Below are 20,943 nucleotides of genomic sequence, written 5' to 3'. Positions count from 1 at the left end.
TCTTTTGCTCCTGAAGGCCGACAATGGTACGTAAGTAGTGGAGATTCTGATGGTGCTGACAGCATGGATTTTGAAGGCGGTGAGACCTATTGAAGATTTTTGTCTTGTTCTACTTACTGTTTTTTTCTTGGCCAAACTCTTTAAGAATTTGTATCATTGAATCTATTGTTGATCGGCATTATGAATGTGTTACTCATTGCGATATTGTTCGATATTATTGTCTAATCATGCTTACTTTGATTATTGTTATGGAAATGTGATGGTTGCTTCGCGGATTCTCTTCTTGTCATCTTGTCTTGTTCTTGAGTGCTTGTGTAGTCTTGGCTTTTTGCTCACGTTCCACCAAGCCGTTCTTGGTTTTTTTAAATCTAGCTTTCATAACCCTCGACATGTTTAAGCAATGAGCATACACAACTAGGCTTTCATTTGCATTCCCACATTGTGCCTTCTCTCCATGAACATAGACTTACACGGCTACAATCCTTTTACTAAATGCTTCAAAGGTTGAAATGGCTTGATCATTTCATATGCATGTGCTGTGCGACACACCTAAGATTTCTTTCGCGTCCCCTCATTGTGGCTTCTCTCCATCAACATAGTCTTGCACGACTACAATCCTTCTAATATGTAGTTCAAAGATCAATGTTCTAGGTCCATGCCCTCTTCTCCATATTTGCGAATACATACAAGCATTTCTTAAGTTTGCTAGCTTTTAAGAAACCAATTGGTAGGCCACTCTTGAGTAATCATACTTGGTCAACATGCTCTCCTTTCAATAGGCCATCTATGGTGCATACAACCATTTCTTAAGTTTGCTAGCTTTTAAGAAGCCAATTGGTAGGCCACTCTTGAGTAATCATACTTGTTCAACATGCTCTCCTTTCAATAGGCCATCTATGGACTTGTGGTCATCATATTTTGTGTCGAACTTCCTTTCATCATAACTAAGCTACCTATGTAACATATGAGGATAAGAATTATTATCTTGTCTTGTGTCATGTCATCTACGGTGCTTAATATCTTGTCATTCTTGCCGCATAATCATTGACTCTATCTCTCTCTCTCTCTCTCTCTCTCTCTCTCTCTCTCTCTCTCTCTCTCTCTCTCTCTCTCTCTCTCTCTCTCTCTCTCTCTCTCTCTCTCTCTAGCACACACAGACATACATACACTTGTATCACAACAACATTTTCCACTCTCATATGATTACCAACTTTCTATAATTGAAAGCGCATCTTTGTCTTCTAGGTGGTTTGATATACAAAGAGTAGTTATACGGCAAGGTTGTCGCCTTGAACTGTTCATGCAACAAATGACTGCTTGTGTTTCTACCTATCGTTATTAAACTTTTCATAATATATGGAAGGAGTTAGGTGCTCATAATTAATTTTCTACAGAGCTTCGAAGGTTGGTAGAAGGTACTCCTATCTCAAGCGGTAAACGTTCCGACGCACCCCCAATTGCTTGCACATCAGCATCACCTCACAAAAGATCGAAGCAGGACCTTCATAGGCCTCACAAGCCTACTGCACGCGCATTGTTTCATTTGGACGACCTGGTGAACTCTGCATGTGAGCATTTATTATTGGAAAAGCATGTCTTTCTGAGAGCGATTTCATCAACTCATAGAGTTGTTTCTTTTTGTTGCTATCTTTTGGATTATGTAGATAAGCAACCCGTGGTGGAGCACATTAATATCAAGAAGGAACCATATATTGAATCAGTTGTTCCATCCCATGCGCTAAACAAGCCAAGACCTCTTGATATTGAGCCTTTGTCTATTGAGCCTCCCTTGCCACTCCAAGCAACAATTGTCCCAAACCCTATTGAGGGCATACCTCTTAACAATGCCAACGAGGAAATCCATATACCGAGCAAAAAAAACCGAGCGTTCCATTTTTCCGGGCAAAAGTGAAGAGAATTGTAACACAAATTGCTTTTTTGATTAAGCCCTACCATAATGTCAAATGCAAGAAGTAAAAAAAAAAAGGTCAATCCATAGAGGAAAGAAAACTCTGGCACATGAAGGTGATCGCTGCTAAAGTTGTATTTGATTAAGTAACATAAGTTATCAAAACTCCAAGCACTGGAAATTGCAGGGAATCCAAATTGCAAGAAATCTCGCTAGGTTGTGCTCCACGTTGCCGAGTAGTGTAGTTGTTCGGTTGTGCTACCAAAATATTGCCTTGCAACACAAATCCTTTTTTTTGTAGCATCTCAACCTCCCATGAAATCAGACACACTATGTCAAACCCTATTACACAGCCCTACCACATGCGCTCGTTGACCTGATGCTCATGTGGGGAGAGAGAGAGAGAGAGAGAGAGAGAGAGAGAGAGAGAGAGAGAGAGAGAGAGAGAGAGAGAGAGAGAGAGAGAGAGAGAGAGAGAGAGAGAGAGAGAGTCTTTCCTCGCGACAGACAAAGAAAGAGAAAGAGGTCTCCTATCTTGCCTCCACTCCACACCCTAATACCACACACACACACACACACACACACACACACAGAGAACTTTTCCCGAGAGACTCTGACTAAAAATATTTCGCTTGAGAGATATGGCATGCAAAACCATGTGGCCTGCTCCCCCCCCTTCCACTAATGTTTTATTTTTCCCACACTTCTCTTTTTCACTTGGAACTAATGCACGATTTTTTCAATTTCTTCCAACCGGTCCCACCTAGTTGTATGACAGAGCCTGCTACTGCTATTGAAGCACAAGTACTCTCGAGGCGGAAATCAAGGACTCGTTCCTGAGCAAGCGAGCATCAGTCACATAGCTAGAGTCTCCGCTGATTGAGGCTATGGTCATGTGAGGCTTAGTTATCAATTATTTGAACTGATAACTAAGGGCGTTTACAGACTGCCAAAGCCTCTGCCCATCCCCTTAGGGGATGGCGGGGAGGCTTTACACACTAATATGCCCAAGTCGCAATAGATTAATAAAAGCGACTGCCACGTGCACGAAAGACAACATGGTCCATTGGTTGCGCCCTTTGTCTTTTCTGGTGGGGCCTGAGAGGTTCAACCCCTGCCCATGTATGGGTGGGGGAGTTTGCGTACGTTCTAGATTACAAGATTGTGTTACTCAGTCTACTACAAAGGCTCAGTATGTTGCAGCATCAGAGGCATGCAAAGAATAAATTTGGCTTAATCGACTAGTAACAGATTTGGGAACAAAGAAGAGATTCCTGTGTTATATTGTGATAGTCAGAGTGCTATACAATTGGCTCGCAATCCAGTTTATCACTCAAAGGCAAAGCATATGGATGTGAAGTATCATTTCATCAGGGAAATGCTCGAGGATAAGAAAATTCAGCTTGCCAAAGTTCACACCACAGAAAATTCTGCTGATCTACTTACAAAAGGACTTCCCTCAGAGAGCTTTGCGCATTTTCGCAAGCAGTTAGGTGTAGGGTAGTACATCACTTCTCTACATCTCTTGTATATTAGCTTGTGTAGTAGCTTCTCTCACACTTAAAGTACCACATTGGACTTTAAGTGGGAGGTTGTTGGGGTATAAAGCCCAATGTGGTCGCCCAGGGAAGTGGGCGGGCTGCCAGGTATGTACACATATTCTTTTGTAAAAACCTAATAAGAACTCACTATGCTCTACACATTACAACAGAGCGAGTTCACCATATCGTTGTGCTCTTCTTCTCGCACTCTCTCTCACGTCGCACTTCCGCTCGTACTCCTTCAGATTGTTATGCATCTGCATGTGATTGGCCAGGCTTGTAGGGGTCCAATGTGCTTCAAGCATGAGCTACAAGGGGGGGTCAACCAAAGCAAGAAGGGGGGCTGCTTAGGGGGTATACTCTTCCACACACACTCACACACACTCTCATTGTGTGAAGTGCAAAGTGCAAGAGCTCCATCTCCTTCTCCAAGCTAGTAGAGAAGTTGAGAGCCCACACCAACACTCTTAGCTATGGAATGCAAATCAAACCAAGAGCCATGCTTCAATGCTGAAGCTTTCCATCTTCTCCATCTTCATTACTATGATATTGTATGCTAGCAAGAAGAGTGATGATAAGTGAGGAACTATTTCTTTCTCCTATGGAATGTTTCTTCTTCCTCTTCCCTACCCTCATTCCCTACTAGCTCTCTCCACCTTGGAAGGTGTTTGAGGCCTTGGGACTGAGGCTTGGGATAGTTAATGTTTTTTTCGAAGTTTATGTTATGCTTGTGATGTATGAATCTTTCCATCTTCATTGCATCACCTAGGTCAGAAGGAACACAAAGATTGTATTGTACCAAAGTCTCTCTTGATGGGAGAATCTATAATACAAATGCCTATTGGAGGGGGGATCGGCTCCACATAAATCTGGTCCTCAACTGTTGTCATGTTCTCTAAACTCTCTCTCTTGCAAAAGTATTTTTCATGCAAAGTTAACTAAGTACTATATTTATGTTGCTACCATCAATTAAGTTCACCCTCTATGCTCACAAAGTAATCTCACAAAAGTGCTTTATGTAATTTAATTTTGCTACTCTCAAAGTTCATAGGACATTTACATTACATTGGTATCAGAGCGTTTGGTTTCCCTTTTCTTGCTTAAGAAGAGAGGTCCTTAAGTAGCTTATTAATGGTTGAATTTGTTAATTATAATAGGGTAAGTGGGACTGGCATCTATTATTGATTTTGTTGAGCCCACTATGTGGGATATGGTGCACACCTCGGGAGCTCTGGTCTCAAGAATGGGGTCTTTCTAGACTTGCCTACGGCTTTACTATTATTGAGCCATAAGAAGTTTGGAAGGAGCTATCCCTGGACAACTTTGCAATATTAGACCCACTCCACTACTCTCTATAATTAACCAATTCGAGTTGTGGGTGTAGATACTTAAGTGATGATTTTCAAAGGCTAAGAGGAGTAGCAACTAAGGTTTTGAATTGCCAAAGCATACACTAAGTAAGTACACAATTTTTGTTAACATGGTTGACAATAACCAGAGAGTAAAATGAACATTGATAACTTTGATTTTGCACATGAAGGTGCTAATGATGATGCCCCCATGTTTATCAATTATCTTGTTACTAGGTTGCATCAAGCTATGGGCAACCCTACTTTGCAAGCCAAAGTTACTCAACAACTTCGTGCTTATGGGATTTTCCTTCCTCTCCAAGAGGAGCGAGAGCTTAGGAGGCCTCTTGAAGAGACCCTCAAAAGAAGACTCTCTCCCATACAAGAGGAGGAATCCAAAGAGCAAGAAAGTAATGAATCTTTAAGTTCCTCTAAAGATGTGGCTCCACGAAGACGACGGTCTAGACGATCGCCAACTTCTCCCAAGAGGAAACGAGCAACCCACAGTCCTTCTCCTCGTCACTCCGAAAGGGAATAGAGGAAACAAAGGAAGAAAAGGGCAAGAAAGAGGTCACCCTCTTCTCCTTCTTCTTCACCTTCCTCCGCTTCTGATGAAAGCTATGGCTATTCTCTAAGAGAATACAAGAGGGGAGGACATTGCAAATCTTACCCTGCATGGCGAAGGTCACAAAAGCTCAAGAAGTTCAAAGAGGGAGGAAAGAGTATCTCTTTTCTCACCTATGATGGCACCTTTGGTGCCACCAACAAAGTATTGGCCTTCATCTAGCAATTTGATTCCGCCTTTGGAGACGAGGGCCTCACGGAGTCCTCTAAGCTATGCCATGTAGCTATGCACTTCCAAAAATCGGCTCGTCAATGGTGGGATAGCCTTTGTGACAATGGTGAAGCCCCAAAGACATGGAGAACTCTACGAGTTTTCCATCATGAAGCAATTGCTTGCAAGCGATGCAAAGGAAAAAGTGCCTACCGAATGGTGCAGTTTGAAGCTTCTCTCTCATGAGTCTATCCACAAATATGTAGACAAGTTTTGGGATTTACATCTCAAGGCTACTGTCTTCCAAAAGATAGACTTCGTCGAGCACAAGCAACAATTCTATGCGGGATTACCTGAAGAGATGGCCGAGTACGTCAACTCTCAATGGTCTGGTTCTATCACCGAAGTAATCCACCACACCATGGTTGCTTCATGCATCAATTTCCAACAAGGGGCTAGACGAAATGTCAAGCCATGGAAAACAAAGACAAAAGTGATGCAAAAGGGAAAACCAATGCCCGAAATTCTTCCCCCAAGTCAAATCCAATAAAAACAACAACAACAATCGGTCCAAGGAGAAGGGAGTTTACAAAGGTAAAAACAAACTCTCTCTAGAAGAGCTTGAAGCTTTTCGCAAGGACCATAAGTGCTTTAAGTGTGGGGAGCAAGGAAATGGCTATCGTTATTGCCCTAAGAGAAATGCTCGCAATGAGACTCTTAGAGCTTCCACAATCGAAGCTCCAAAAGAGGATGCTCATTGCAAAGGATCACCTCTCTCCTATGCTTGGGGAAAGGTAAGGGAGCATGATGCCTTCATCTTGTTTGACCCTAGCTGTACTCACAACTTTATATCAACGGAGTTGGCCACCAAGTTGGGCAGTCAAGATTTCGAGATAGGAGATATTGTAGCAACCAACACCGCTTTCAAGGGACAACAAGCCTCCATTACTCCCTTGATTGGGAAGTTGAGGCTTAACATCCAAAAATCTATGTCGACAAAGAAGATATTTTCATTCTCCTCTCCAACATAAGGATGCTATTCTAGGGGCACCATAGTTCAACCGCATGGTTGCCAACATGAAGCTCCCTGGGGTCTTACCGACTAGGGAGCTTGTGGGAACACTACCCAAGCTTGAGGTGCTTTGTCATGCTTGCTGACTAAGGTGGTGGAGGGTAAGGTGTTCCACAAAATAAAAAAGATCCCTACAAGGAAGGGAAAATTCCTACAAGAAGGGGCTAGAGAGAGAACACACACTCCCTCACACAAGGCAAGCTTGGTACAAAGAAAGCAAATAAGACACTTGTCAAGCTCCTCCTCATGTTGCCCTCATGGTGTGCCTAAAGCCTATTGGTTGGCCTCCCAAGGGGTCCAATGATAAATTAGTTAATTTGATTAATTGTTTTTGCATTTATCAAGTCCTCTCTCTCAAAGGGGAAAGGGGGACACTTGTCCCAAGTCTACCCTTGTTGCTTGTTATGCATCTGCATGTGATTGGCCAAGCTTGCAGGGGTCCAATGCTCTTGAAGCATGAGCTACAAAGGGGTGTTGAACAAATCAAGAAGAGGGGCTTCTTGGGGGGTATACTCTCCCACACACACTCACACACACTCTCATTGTGTGAAGTGCAAAGTGCAAGAGCTTCATCTCCTTCTCCAAGCTATGTTTATGTTGATACCATCAATTAAGTTCACCCTCTATACTCACAAAGTAATGTCACAAAAGTGCTTTATCTAATTTCCTAATTCCACTACTCTCAAAGTTCATAGGACATTTACATTACAATGGTATCAGAGCATTTGGTTTCCCTTTTCTTGCTTAAGAACAGAGGTCCTTAAGTAGCCTATTAATGGTTGATTTTGTTAATTATAATAGGGTAAGTGGGACTTGCATCTATTATTGATTTTGTTCGTTAGGGTAAGTGGGACTGGGATCTATTATCGGTTTTGTTGAGCCCACTACGTGGGATATGGTGCACACCTTGGGAGCTTTGGTCTTAATAATGGGGTCTTTTTAGACTTGCCTACGGCTTTACCATTATTGATCCATAAGAAGTCTGAAAGGAGCTATCCCTTGGCAACTCTGCAACATTAGACCCACTCTACTACTCTCTATAATCAACCAAGATACTTAAGTGTGATTTTCAAAGGCTAAGAGGAGTAGCAACTAAGGTTTTGAATTGCCAAAGCATACACTAAGTAAGTACACAAATTTTGTTAATATGGCTGACAATAACCAAGAGAGTAGAATGAACATTGATAACTTTGATTTTGCACATGAAGGTGCTAATGATGATGCCTCCATGTTTGTCAATTATCTTGTTACTAGGTTGCAGCAAGTTATGGGCAACCCTTATTTGCAAGCCAAAGTTACTCAACAACTTCGTGCTTATGGGATTTCCCTTCCTCTCCAAGAGGAGACAGAGCTTAGGAGGCCTCTTGAAGAGACCCCCAAAATAAGACTCTCTCCCATACAAGAGGAGGAGTCCAAAGAGCAAGTAAGTGATGAATCTTTAAGCTCCTCTAAAGATGTGGCTCCATGAGGATGGCGGTCTAGATGATCGCCAACTCCTCCCAAGAGGAAACGAGCAACCCACAGTCCTTCTCCTTGTGACTCCGAAAGGGAAGAGAGGAAACAAAGGAAGAAAAGGGCAAGAAAGAGGTTTTCTCCTTCTTCTTCACCACCTCCTCTTTCGACAAAAGCTATGGCTATTCTCCTACATAATACAATAGGGGAGGACATCGCAAATCTTACCCTACATGGCGAAGGTCACAAAAGCTCAAGAAGTTCAAAGAGGGAGGAAAGAGTCTCTCTTTTCTCACCTATAATGGCATCTTTGGTGCCACCAACAAACTATTGGCCTTCATCCAGCAATTTGATGCCGCCTTTGGAGATGAGGGCTTCACGGAGTCCTCTAAGCTATGCCATGTAGCTATGCACTTGCAGAAATTGGCTCATCATGGTGGGCTAGCATTTGTGGTAACGGTGAAGCCCCAGAGACATGGAAAACTCTACAAGTTTCCCATCATGAAGCAATTGCTTGCAAGCGATGCAAAGGACAAAGTGCTTACCGAATGGCGCAGTTTGAAACTTCTCTCTCATGAGTCTATCCACAAATATGTAGACAAGTTTTGGGATTTACATCTCAAGGCTACTGTCTTCCAAAAGATAAACTTCGTCGAGCAAAAGCAACAATTCTATGCGGGATTACCTGAAGAGATGGCCGAGTACGTCAACTCTCAATGGCCTGGTTCTATCACCGAAGTAATCCACCAAGGGGCTAGACGGAATTTCAAGCCCATGGAAAACAAAGACAAAAGTGAAGCAAAGGCGAAAACCAATGCCCGAAATTCTTCCCAAGGAAATTCCAATAACAACAACAACAACAATTGGTCCAAGGAGAAGGGAGTTTACAAAGGTAAAAACAAACAGTTCTTATAGTTTTCCTTGCGATGGCCCCGGCCGACTCCAGAAGAGCTTGAAGATTTTCGCAAGGACCATAAGTTCTTTAAGTGTGGGGAGCAAGGACATGGCTATCGTTCTTTCCCCAAGGGAAATGCTCGTAATGAGACTCCTAGAGCTTCCACCATCGAAGCTCCAAAAGAGGATGCTCATTGCAAAGTATCACCTCTCTCCTATGCTTGGGGAAAGGTAAGGGAGCATGATGCCTTCATCTTGTTTGACCATAGCTCTACTCACAACTTCATATCAACACTAGGTAGCTCCCGCAAGAAAGGAAGTCGTTGATCTCTCTCTCTCTCTCTCTCTCTCTCTCTCTCTCTCTCTCTCTCTCTCTCTCTCTCTCTCTCTCTCTCTCTCTCTCTCTCTCTCTCTGTCCTCTCGACGTACCTACAAAGATGGTCGTCTGTGCATGTGTGTGGCTTAACAAAAAACACCCAGCGGGCCTGATTAGGACCCTCTATATATTAAGCTGCAGACGACCGGGCTTTAGCATTTTCCCGACGGGTTCGTAGGGAAAATGCAAAAGCTCGGCGAGATTTTTGTGGGTTTCTAGGTCCTATGAACCGGCTTGTTTGTGATCATGTTAACTGTGATTATGAAATATGTCAACAAGACCTTGTGATCACACAATTATTTTGGTAATTATGTAAATATTAAACCCCGTTCTTGATCCAAGGTACATAATGTGTATCAACAAGTGTAAAAGAACTGCCATTTGCAATAGTAAGCAAAATCTTTCCAACTCCCTGAACCAGATAAAAGACATTGTTGGCACAAGTAACTGAATTTCCATGAGGGACAGACTCAAGAGAGGTGACCAAATCACGATGTGAGGTAATGTGCTTTGTAGCAACACTGTCAAAATACCACACATGTGAATCTGCAGCAACTGACATGCATGCATCATGGACAGCAAGATTATAGGTACACTTTGCACTAAAAGCCCATTCTGCATCAACATCAGCATCACAGTCTCCTTTCAAAGAAGACTCAACAATAACTGCATTTGTAGTGGAACCACCCTTTTTCTTCTTAGCCTCTTTGGCCTTCAACTTAGGACACTGCTTGATCAAGTGATCATTAGATTTACAATAATGACAACGTACCTTCTTTTTACCCTTATCACCAGAATTTCCAGACGAAATGCTACCAGCAAAAGCATTAGGAACAAGTGATTTTCCACTCACAAAAGAACCATAAGAAGTGGCTGCATCGCTGTTACCACCTTTTCTTTGAGCAGCAATAAAGGCCTGTTCAACTTCACGCTGTCTAGTCCTATTTTTTCTAGAAAGAAACTCTTGCAACAGTAATGTGCATAATGCATCAAACTTGAAAACTTTAGGATTTTCTTGGGTCATAAGTCTCCAAGTACTAGCAAGCGTCTGGTAAGAATCTGGCAAGGCATCAAGAACAATCTATATAAGGGAATTGTCTAAAATGACTTCACTTGCAAGAATAAGTTGCTCATTGATATCCTTGACACCATCAAGGAAAGTGTCCATGTCATCTTTCTCATGCATAATCTTTGATTCTAGCTCTTTACGCAGCAATGCAATTTTAGTCTCATTGCGACTTGCATAAAGACCAGCCAGAATATCCCAAGCATGTTTTGCAGATTTTGCTAATGTGAGGGGTAATAGTGCGCTTCACAAACAACACAATCAATGCATGAGCCTGCTCATCTTTTACATCCCAACGAGCTTGTTTTGCCATAGGCAAAATAACTCTAACAACAGCAATCCTTGCAGCAAGACCTGCAACATCTTCAACATTGCCTACATCCTTAGAACCAGGACGTACATCAATGGCCTGCACAATATTCCAAATGCCCTTCGACACAAGAACATGTTGCATCATATAAGCCCACTTATGGTAACTGTCCCCATCCAATCTGTCCTCAGCAGCAAACATCTTGAACACATCTGTGTTGTTGTCAGCCATGGTAAATGTTGCATTTGATGTGAAAACTGCCTGAAAAGAGGAGAAACAGAGTAGGAACAACATGGACTATATAGCATAAACCGTAGAAGACTCTAAGGGACCTATTATGTAGAAAAATGCACTGACAAAAATTCTACACAAAATGACGAAATAGCCTACGTAGTACTGTCTGTATTGGAAACGGAGGCCGAAATGAGCCCAAATAAAAAATTTGAGCAGACTGAGCTCTTTGAGCAAACCCACAAATTTCGTCGACATGTGAACGCTCGCCAAAGCTCACTGAAATTGAAGAAAGTGAGCATGCGTGTGCTCGAGCTGTTGGCGACTAAGCCTGGGAGGACACAACCTACTCTGATACCAATTGTTGGAATTAGGGTTGCAAGAAAACACACATAGCTTGGAGAAGACGAAGGAAGCTCAAGGCACACAACAGAGAGTGTTTTACTTAGTGTGCAATGGAAAGATAGATACCCTAGAGTGATGGGCGTATATACAATCCACGGGGCAAAAACCTCCTAATGAGGGAAAAAATACCCCGACGGTCCTTAGTGTGTTCACACACATCACTACCACATGTATATGGTAACAAGAAGCATTGTGATAAGATGCCTTGGCTAATACGTAATAAGCATGTTTTCTTCAAGAACATGAGTATGTTTTGGAGGGGCTTAACGCATTTCAAACCCAAAAACACTGATCATTGATGACAGTAAGTACAAAGTGTGCCAGAACCCTAAAAGAATGTTCGCTTATTACTCCCAAGTTAGAGGACCAAACTGTTGAACAGTGGCAACAATTTTTGGTAGACACTTTGGCTCCCTGGTTGTTTCTGTTGCTGCAATGAGAGGACCGTGCAGCATATAGAGCCGCCAACGGGTTTGATACTGGCCTACACATGTTTTTTGATGTAGTCCTCAGCAAGCTATAAGCAGATCCATGAGAAAGCGATGAGACCGAGTGGAGGGCAGCGAGTGAAGGGTAGAGAACCGTCAAAGACAAAGGGAGGATGAAGAAGAAGCTGAATGGCATGAGAGGCAAAAGCTGGAGGGGGAAAGATTAGAGAAGCAATAGAAATTTGAAGTAGAAAGGCCAATGCAAGAAACAAATGCTCATCAAAGCCAAGAGCACAAGTACATTGGGTACTACAAGTACAAGCGCCCTAAGCTGCACAAGCATTTTGAAGAGTAGTCCAGACTCTTTGCATACTTATTAAATTATGTACTATAATGAGAAGTTGTAGTATTATGATGAGATCACCTTTTCAATGTTTATACCGATTCTGACTTTCATTCCAGATAGTATGTTTACAAATTTTGTACCATTGTATTTTTTGGGGCCATACGTTGTGCTATGTTGGCATACTTTTTGGTCTTGTTAACAATATATGCATGCAATGGTAGCATATTAACGGCTTCTTTTGTACACTCAGTAAGCTAGTAACCCTAAGCAATAAGCCAATTGACTTACCCAAGTTGCTGATAATGCAGATAGTTGTAACCAACATGAATGGTACTTTCTATGCTAGCTCACATACCCGGTTATGCTAGTCAGTAGACATGCTTCTGTGTATGCTAGTCAGCATACATGCTAATTAGGCTATGTATGCTAGTTAGAAGAGTTCGTATGCAAGTTAGGAGAGTTTGTATGCTAGCTAGCATTAGGGGTATGGTGACTAGCATACTATCTTTAGTTAGAATACCCACTTATGCTATTTAGCATACCTACTTATGTTGGTTAGCATAAATGCTACTATGTATGCTAGTTAGAATACATGCTATTTATGCTATGTATGCTAGCGAGCATAGTGGCTACGGTGGCCAGCATACCCAATTACCTAGTTACTATACCCAGTTATGCTAGTTAGCATATATGTTAGTTATTCTATGTATGCTTGTTAGCATAGTCTGTATGCTAGTTAGCATATCAGTTATGTTAGATAGAATACCCAGTTAACTGGTTATAAACACCAAAGCCATGTATAGATAGTGCACACAAGAGACACATGACCAACTTTATGATAGAACTGCATTATTTGCAGCAAGAATTATATTGAGAATCTAGTGGTTACAACTCAAAAGAAGCTGAAGGGCATGCTATTACAAATTTCTTCATAGGTTTCTGGGGTGATTTTTCACTCCTTCCTTATCCTTGGGATGTGCTCCATAGGTATTTTGAAACATCGCACTAGATGTGGAAGTAGGTGGACGATGGGTTGCTTATGGTATGGCTTGAAGGTGTATGCATCCAATTGCTTGTAATACAGTCCTTGCACAACATATGAGCCTCTGTCAATTACATTTCTCCATTCATTGATGTACCCATTCTCCGCCTTCTCCTTTGCTACAACACACTTGACAAGGTAGGAATCCACATCCTCGGCATTGGTTGAAGTATCTAGATTTACAGCAAAAGTGTCACCAACACATAGAGTGCTACTCAACACATCATGACGACCTTCGTATGTAAACCCACCATAGCTAAAAGGTTCCTCTGTCAAAGGAACTTCATCTATTGTCTCAAAATTCACCAAAACCTCATCAGGTAAAGGAAATAGAATATGATAATCCCAAGCTTACACGTGAGATTTAATGATGAAATGATTCCACCTTTCGTGCATGCATGCATCACAGAAGCATGCCAACTTTCTTGTTGCAAGGGCAGTTGGATCATGCATGACCACAAAAAGCATGCAAAGAGCAAGATTTTGCCACAGTGGCACAATTCCAATTGACTTCCCTGTTCACATCCCCCTCTTTAACCTCCCAGAACACACAGGCACATTCAATTTCTTTTGAAGGATATGGTGTAGGGGCTCCCTATGACAGGTTGGCTTGGAAATAAGCTTAAAGCAATCACATCTGCTGCACACCACAAAATATCTCCATGTGATTTTTGTTGCTCATGGGTCAAGGTTTTTTTCACAAACGGCTCCTGCACCATCATGCTTGCGCTTGCCATGCCCTAATCCAAAGAAGAACCAGACACTACAAGAGGTTGTGTGCTCTTGTGACGCTGTTAGCGACGGAAATACACTGGGTTTTTATAACCCCCGGCGTCGCTAAAACCGTCGCTAACAGCGTCGCTACGAGAGCGTCGCTATAGGCGTCGCTATATAGCGACGCTTATAGCGACGCCTATAGCGACGCTCTCACAGAAGAGTATAGCGACGCATATAGCGACGCTACAGAGCCATAAATAGCGACGCTTATAGCGACGCCTGAGAGAATGTTTTTTTGGTGGCAGGGCATTGAATGCCCTGCCACCCATCAACCATATTGTACTTGATTCACTTTTTTAAAAAAGTGCAAAGGTAGATAATAGACCCAAAATAGTCACCCACAAGACGCATTGTTTGCAAAATTGACAATTGTACACATCATAGGCAAACTGAATTGATTGGCAAATGTAATAATGACAATTGTACAACATCATAGGCATAAAGAATTGATTGGCAAAAGGAATTGCGGTGACAAATGTAATAATATACATGGTTCAAAAAGACGTATAAAATCCGTCTCATGATACATAAGCTATGAGAAACCCTAAACTAATGCTATCTAGCTACGGCTAAACTGACGTCGTCTAATCAGACGTCTCATCGCGTCCAAGCGGCGTATCTGTCGGATTCTGCAAAAAAAGACAATAAGACAGTTTTCAGTAAATATAAACATATAACGACATTTATAAAACAATACAAAAAATAAAAAAGAGTAAACCCTAATACTAACCATGCCGCCGCGAGAAGTGAGAATGTCCATCAGGGCGTTTAAGCCCTTCCTGCCTGCGTACTCGCGCTCGTACGGTGTGGGATCACGTCCTGTCATCGACCACTGTCAAAACATACAAAGATTTCATTATGTTAGAACTAAAAAACTCATAAACCCTAAACTATCGAACATGCATAAAGAGCAATGTGAAAAGACTTACAAAATCGGCCTCAAATGATGCCCATCCACCGCTCCCCAAGTGGTGCGAGCTCGCTCCCTCTACTCGCGCTCTGGCTGCATCCTTTTGTTGCTTCCACTTGTCGGGATTCTCGCACGCTGCTTTCTTCGTATTCTTCCAATCTTCTTTGGCCAGCCAATCTGGCCTATTCCACCCATTCTTGATTGCTTTTTGCACTTCAGAACGCTTGTGTTTGCAGTATTCGCGCATTCGAATCTTCATCAGGTCTTCATTGAAGCGCTGATCCCGTGTTGGAACGGGAAACTCATCATGAAGTATGCTGATGACTCTGTTTTTTAAATCACTTGGTACTTCACTCCATTTGTTTAGTATATAGTGTCTAAACAGCTGAGAGCAAAGACCACGCATGCGCGAGATCACCTTCTTGCCGTCATCATCCATGATGATGCCGCCGCTGATGTCGACAGAGTAAGGCAAGCCCTCTGGCCGGTGACGCGTGAACCTGGGTGTCCCGGCAGGGGTCTCTAGCGGCGTGTCGATGGGGGTACGGACGTCAGGTGTCTCCACCGGCGTCTGGGCGCCGAAGCGAGGAGTGTCGAGTGGGGTGGCTCCTGGCGGAGTAGGTAGAGGTGTGTAGCTTCTAGGAACAGTCAACCGTGCAAAACCTAGCGTAGATGGCGATGCTGTGGCTGGTGTGGGGGCGGGCAAAGAAGGGGAGGATAAAGAGCCTCGTCGAACACGAGGCGGTGTGGAGGCATCGGTGGCGGAATCCCCACAACAACCGCCACCGCCACCACTAGAGCGCCGGTGTCTAGACGAGTGTGACGCTCGTCTCGTTGACGCCGAAGCTTCAGAGCGCGCCGAATGCTCCGAAAGAGAGGGAGATGCGGATGGTGTAGGAACGCGCGATGATGCGCCAGAGCGATGACGCTCCACGTACCACTGTCTCTGCTGCGGTGACAAAGAAGAAAGAAACTCCTCATCATCCATACCTGCATTAAACACACGAATATTTAAACTTAATATTGAATGAATAGAGTAGACAATGACGCAAAGACCATTAAATACAATGACGTAATGACGCATATAAATACAATGACGCAATGAATCGAGTGATAGAAGAGGCAAGTCGAAAACTCAGAATTTTCAATCAAAAGATGTGAGCGCGAGTAGAAAAGAGCGTTACACACCATGGAAGCTACTTAGAGAGCCAGAGCTTTTACAGCACGGAGCAAAATTGTTCAAATACAATATTTGTGGCTTTAAGAGATCTCTCTCTCATCCTCGCATAACTCAGCATAACTTCCTATATCTATATAGAGCTCTCCGTTTAAACACATATCCTCTGTTTCATTTTGTAGCTCCTCTGCATGCACCCCATATAGAGTAGTAGCATCTTGATGCTCGTCTGGCACCACCGCAGCGGCTTCTGATTGAGCATCTTCTCTGATCTCCTCCATTGATGTCGTTGTGATTGGCACATGGTAGCCTTCATACGTCCTTGCACTACGAGGGGCTACCTCTATGACGTACCACCAGTTTGATGTAGACTTTGTAGGATGAAATACTACCTGCCAGAGCCACATAACTTACATGAGAGCTTTCAAGCACATAACTTGTAAAAGGGGGATGTTAACTATTTATATACTTACTTGTTCACAATGCTCGGGTAGTACGAAAGTGTCTCTTAGGTCAGTCCATTTCTTAGTAGAATCCACCTCAAGAAAACCAAACTCTCCTCTACGCACAGTAGCGTTTCGACCCTCCATGATTATCTTGAACCATTGCACGTCGAACAAGTCGACAAAAAATCCTCTGTAATCGATCCTCAAAATCTCTTGCAGCGTGCCGAAGTAAGTGAGTTCCGCCACCACGGGATCTGCATCAGAGGAACGTCGTCGACTAGACTGTTCAAATTTTGTCATGATTCCACAATCTTGAGTAAAACGCTTTTTGTCGATTCGTTCCACCCTAAAATGTCGACCTTTACACCATGCTGCTGTGTATGACTTATACTACAACGAACAAAGATTATGAGTGGCCGTTCAAACGTTTATAAATAAAGTCACTTGCTAGTCGTACATTGCAAACTTACCTTGGTCGCGCAACCCCGAGAGTACTCCCACTCTTCTTCAGTCACTTCGTCACCGCATTGTTGTGCGCTTTTCAATTGGTTGTGCAACCATCTTAAGCTCATGAAGGTTGGTAGGCTCTCCAGAACCGCTGGATAGTGCATCGGTGGTCGTCTTCCCCGTCTCCACTCGATTCGTGCCCTTTGTCGCTCTTGCTTTGCATCCTCATATTGTGAAATCCACTTTTGCATCACTGGATTGTGAAGCATGCAAAATCGGTTGATTTTAGCCTCTAGATCTTCCGTCATCTTCTTCTCAACACCGAGATTGCACATGACAATCCCAGATATGCGCTCATCATCTATGGTTCGCCATAGCGTGTCCCGGGATTTATCAAATCCGTCTAGCCACTCTCCAATGTACACTAGGGACTCTGATACCAACCAACCTTCTGCCATGCTACCCTCCGGACGTGCCTTTTGACGCACATATCCCTTAAGCGTTTTCATGAAACGCTCTAAGAAGAACATCCATCTGGAATGAACTGTGCCAGCTATTTCCACCTCATCAACTATGTGAACAAGAAGATGCACCTGAATGGTTAGTATTGTAGTAGGAAAATGTTTCTCAAACATGCACACAAGCTCCGCAGCATTTAGTTTGGCGAATGGTACGGAGTCTACGTCGATCTCCTTTTGTGAGATCCATTGCACCAGCTTTGCAAGTTTGTAGATTGTGTTACGGATGTCGAGAGACAAACATCCCTCAATGGCAACCGGTAAAATAAACTATAAAGTATGTGCAGCAATGATATTAAAGTCCACATTTTATGCAATGATATTAAAGTCCACTATGAACGTACCTGACACATTTTATGCCAATCGTGTGACTTCAAACCGGTAAGCTTTCCTTCTTTAGTAAAACACGTTCGGAGCGAGTGCATTACGCCAGTGGGGGTCCGCAAAGATCGAATGGCCTCTTTTACTTTGCGTTCTTGGGCTCCTGTGAAAATCCATGGTGCTTTAGGAAGTTTTATCGATCCATCAGACGCTGTTTGCGGCCAATATTGCTCCATACGATCCACATTTCTAAGGTCAACTCTGGCTCCCAAAGTATCTTTCTTGCCGGTCAAATGGTCCCATAGTAGATTACCCACATTCTTGAATATGTGCATTGGATCGAGCAAGTGATTGATCACGAGTCAGGGCCAGTATGGTAACTCGTACCATAGAGATAGTCTCTTCATCCCTGGAGGCAATCCGTCATCGCACATCTCCTTCTGCTCTAACCATGCTTGTGCAGACATCCTTGGTGGCTCTCTTCCCAAAAAGCCGTCGCGTAACACATGATTCTCCGGAAGATACGCTTGATGACCTTCGTAGATTTGCTTCTTCAGTGAGGGTGCCCTACGTGCATTCAGTCTAGGTCCACATGTGACACATGCTCTGTATCCGCTTGTTTGAAGCCCTGCATGTATACACATGATAATAGATCAACTATGGGGAAAAACAAGATTTACAGTGTCTGAGTGAGGAGTGTCAATAGATCACCTGAGCATTCTGTTAGCCCGGGATAGTCATGCATGGTCCACATTAGAATACCTCTGATCAAAGCATTCCGTCGTCCTGTGTGTCGGCTCATATCCACCACCTCTATGCCAATCCACAATTGTTGTAGCTCTTCCAATAGTGGACGAAGATACACATCCATATTCCCCACTTTATATCGCCCTGGCACAATCAAGCTTAGCCATAGGTGCCCCTTCTTCGTAGTCAACCACGGGGGAATGTTGTAGTTGACGATGACAACGGGCCATACACTGTAAGATGTTGATCTTTGACCAAATGGATTTACGCCATCCATAGCCAGGCCTAAGCGCAAATTTCGAGCTTCCCTGGCAAAATCCGACCATGTTCCATCTATATGTTTCCAGGCTGCGCAATCTGCAGGAATTCGTAGCACACCATCCGAAGATTTATTCTCCTCATGCCATGATGCTAGGGCGGCCATGGACTTACATTCGAAGAAATGCTTGATGCGAGGAAGCAAAGGAAAATGTCGCAAAACCTTTTGTGGAATTTTTGTCCCGTGGAGATCTACTCGATATCTTTCGGAATCACATTTCGGACACTTCTCCATGTCTGTGTATTCCCCTCTGAAAAGAATGCAGTCATTAGGACAAGCGTGGATAGAATTGTAATCAATCCCCAAGTTTCGCAAAATCTTTCTTGCTTCATCTCGGGAATCTGGCATCACATTGTCAGCTGGTAGAATGTGCTCTTTCAGCAATCTATACAACATAAAAATATGATACAGTCGTGTAAAAATCTATCAGATCATTATACATTTAGAGTTCTATTAAAGTAAACTAATTGTAATAGATCACCTGAAAAGCGCTGTGACGCTAGTGTCACTCCATCCAAACTTTGCGTGCATGTTGAGAAGAACCAGGAGTGCTTTCAATCTAGACATACGTGCTCCATTATACAATGACGTATCGGCTTCACTTTTCATATCATCATAGATAAGCCTTTCTGAATCCATGATCGTCTCGATCATTTCATCAATCTCGGGCTCAAACATTGCCTCGTTGGGAATGTGCTCTGCATGATCATCCCCCGAGCTGTCAGAGGCTACATCTTGTGGCCTCACATATGCTGCTTGACCAAAGCGCCTGCGAATACGTCTATTGGGTTGCAAGATTGCTGCTTGTTGGCCAACGTCAGAGTCCGACGAGTTATAATTGGCAACAACTCGATCTATAATAGATGGATCGAACTCGCCAAATTCGCGAACGTGCTGCAAAGAAACACGTCTTGTCCGTCGCACAGCATGCTTGCATTGATTACAAGGACATAAGACCCTCGTTGAGAGATAGGTGTTTCGGTTGGACGGTCCCACATCCTCGTCGCTACTCATAATGAGGATAAAAAACTTATAACCTGGACAACAAATTTAATATTCTATTGGCATTCTTCGTCTTATCTCTCTCTCTCTCTCTCTCTCTCTCTCTCTCTCTCTCTCTCTCTCTCTCTCTTTACCTCACATTCTCTAGTCATGTCCAATCCCCGCACACCTCAGTCTAGAGGTGCACGGAGATCAGAACCACCGGGTTATAATCTCGTCTTTATTGGTCAATACCTATATTTGTGGGTACAAGAAATCTACACACCCACGTCTACATGATACTGCATGTAGTGGACAAAATCCCTTTGCCTCTTCTCTAGCTGTAGCACTTCACTTCATCTTAACATCTTTTCACAGTAGATCTTTTCACTGTTCGTCTAACTCTAAACCCTAAACCGTAAGTAATTCTTGCGTGGACTCGATCTAACGTAAATAAGCGTAAATCTAAATAAACGTAAATCTAACTAAAAATAAAGCTAAATCTAATTTAACGTAAGTCTAATGACTAGAGGTTGTCTAGATGGTCATTGTGTCGGGGATGTAGTGACTCTTGCCGCCCTGAAGATCCACCTTCTTCCCTATCTTCTGAAGACATTTCACCAGTACTTTTGGATCGACGGAGCCCACCATGAGTGAAGGCAGCAATACCCTATATTCCATTGAGAGCTTTCTTCACCCGCTTCATGCAGGCATCACAGTCTATGGAGACCCGCATCTAATCTAATATAACGTAAATCTAAATCTAGCTTAAATAAACGTAAATCTAGTTAAAAATAAACCTAAATCTAATTTAATGTAAGTCTACATATAACCTAATCTTTAACGTCTTTTAAGATAGTTTCCTACGACGTTATAACTCTCTTCTTCCTGTGTGTGTGCGCGTGTGTGGATGTGTGTGCCAATAAAAAGAGATAAATGGTATAACCTTTCTATCACCCATGCCAAGTATGATAGATTGATTATGCCATTTCCCTCTTGAATAATAGGTCTTCAGTTCAACTCCTCGTCGGCTAGATCTTTAGGTCTTTTAATTTTAATTAGTTTCCTACGACGCTCCCTTAGTTTCTCTTTCTTTCTCTCTCA

At 43.0% G+C, this 20,943-nt stretch overlaps 1 pseudogene; it reads left to right on the top strand.

Moving 5' to 3' along the window:
* The window catches only part of LOC147464315 (uncharacterized), a 148,448-nt pseudogene that overhangs the window by 2,876 nt on the left and 124,629 nt on the right, over positions 1-20,943 (top strand).

This window comes from Adiantum capillus-veneris, chromosome 1, assembly GCF_014529385.1.
Source record: "Adiantum capillus-veneris isolate H3 chromosome 1, ASM1452938v2, whole genome shotgun sequence".
In the NCBI taxonomy this organism is placed as follows: domain Eukaryota; kingdom Viridiplantae; phylum Streptophyta; class Polypodiopsida; order Polypodiales; family Pteridaceae; genus Adiantum; species Adiantum capillus-veneris.
This window is presented reverse-complemented; position numbering and strand designations above follow the sequence as displayed.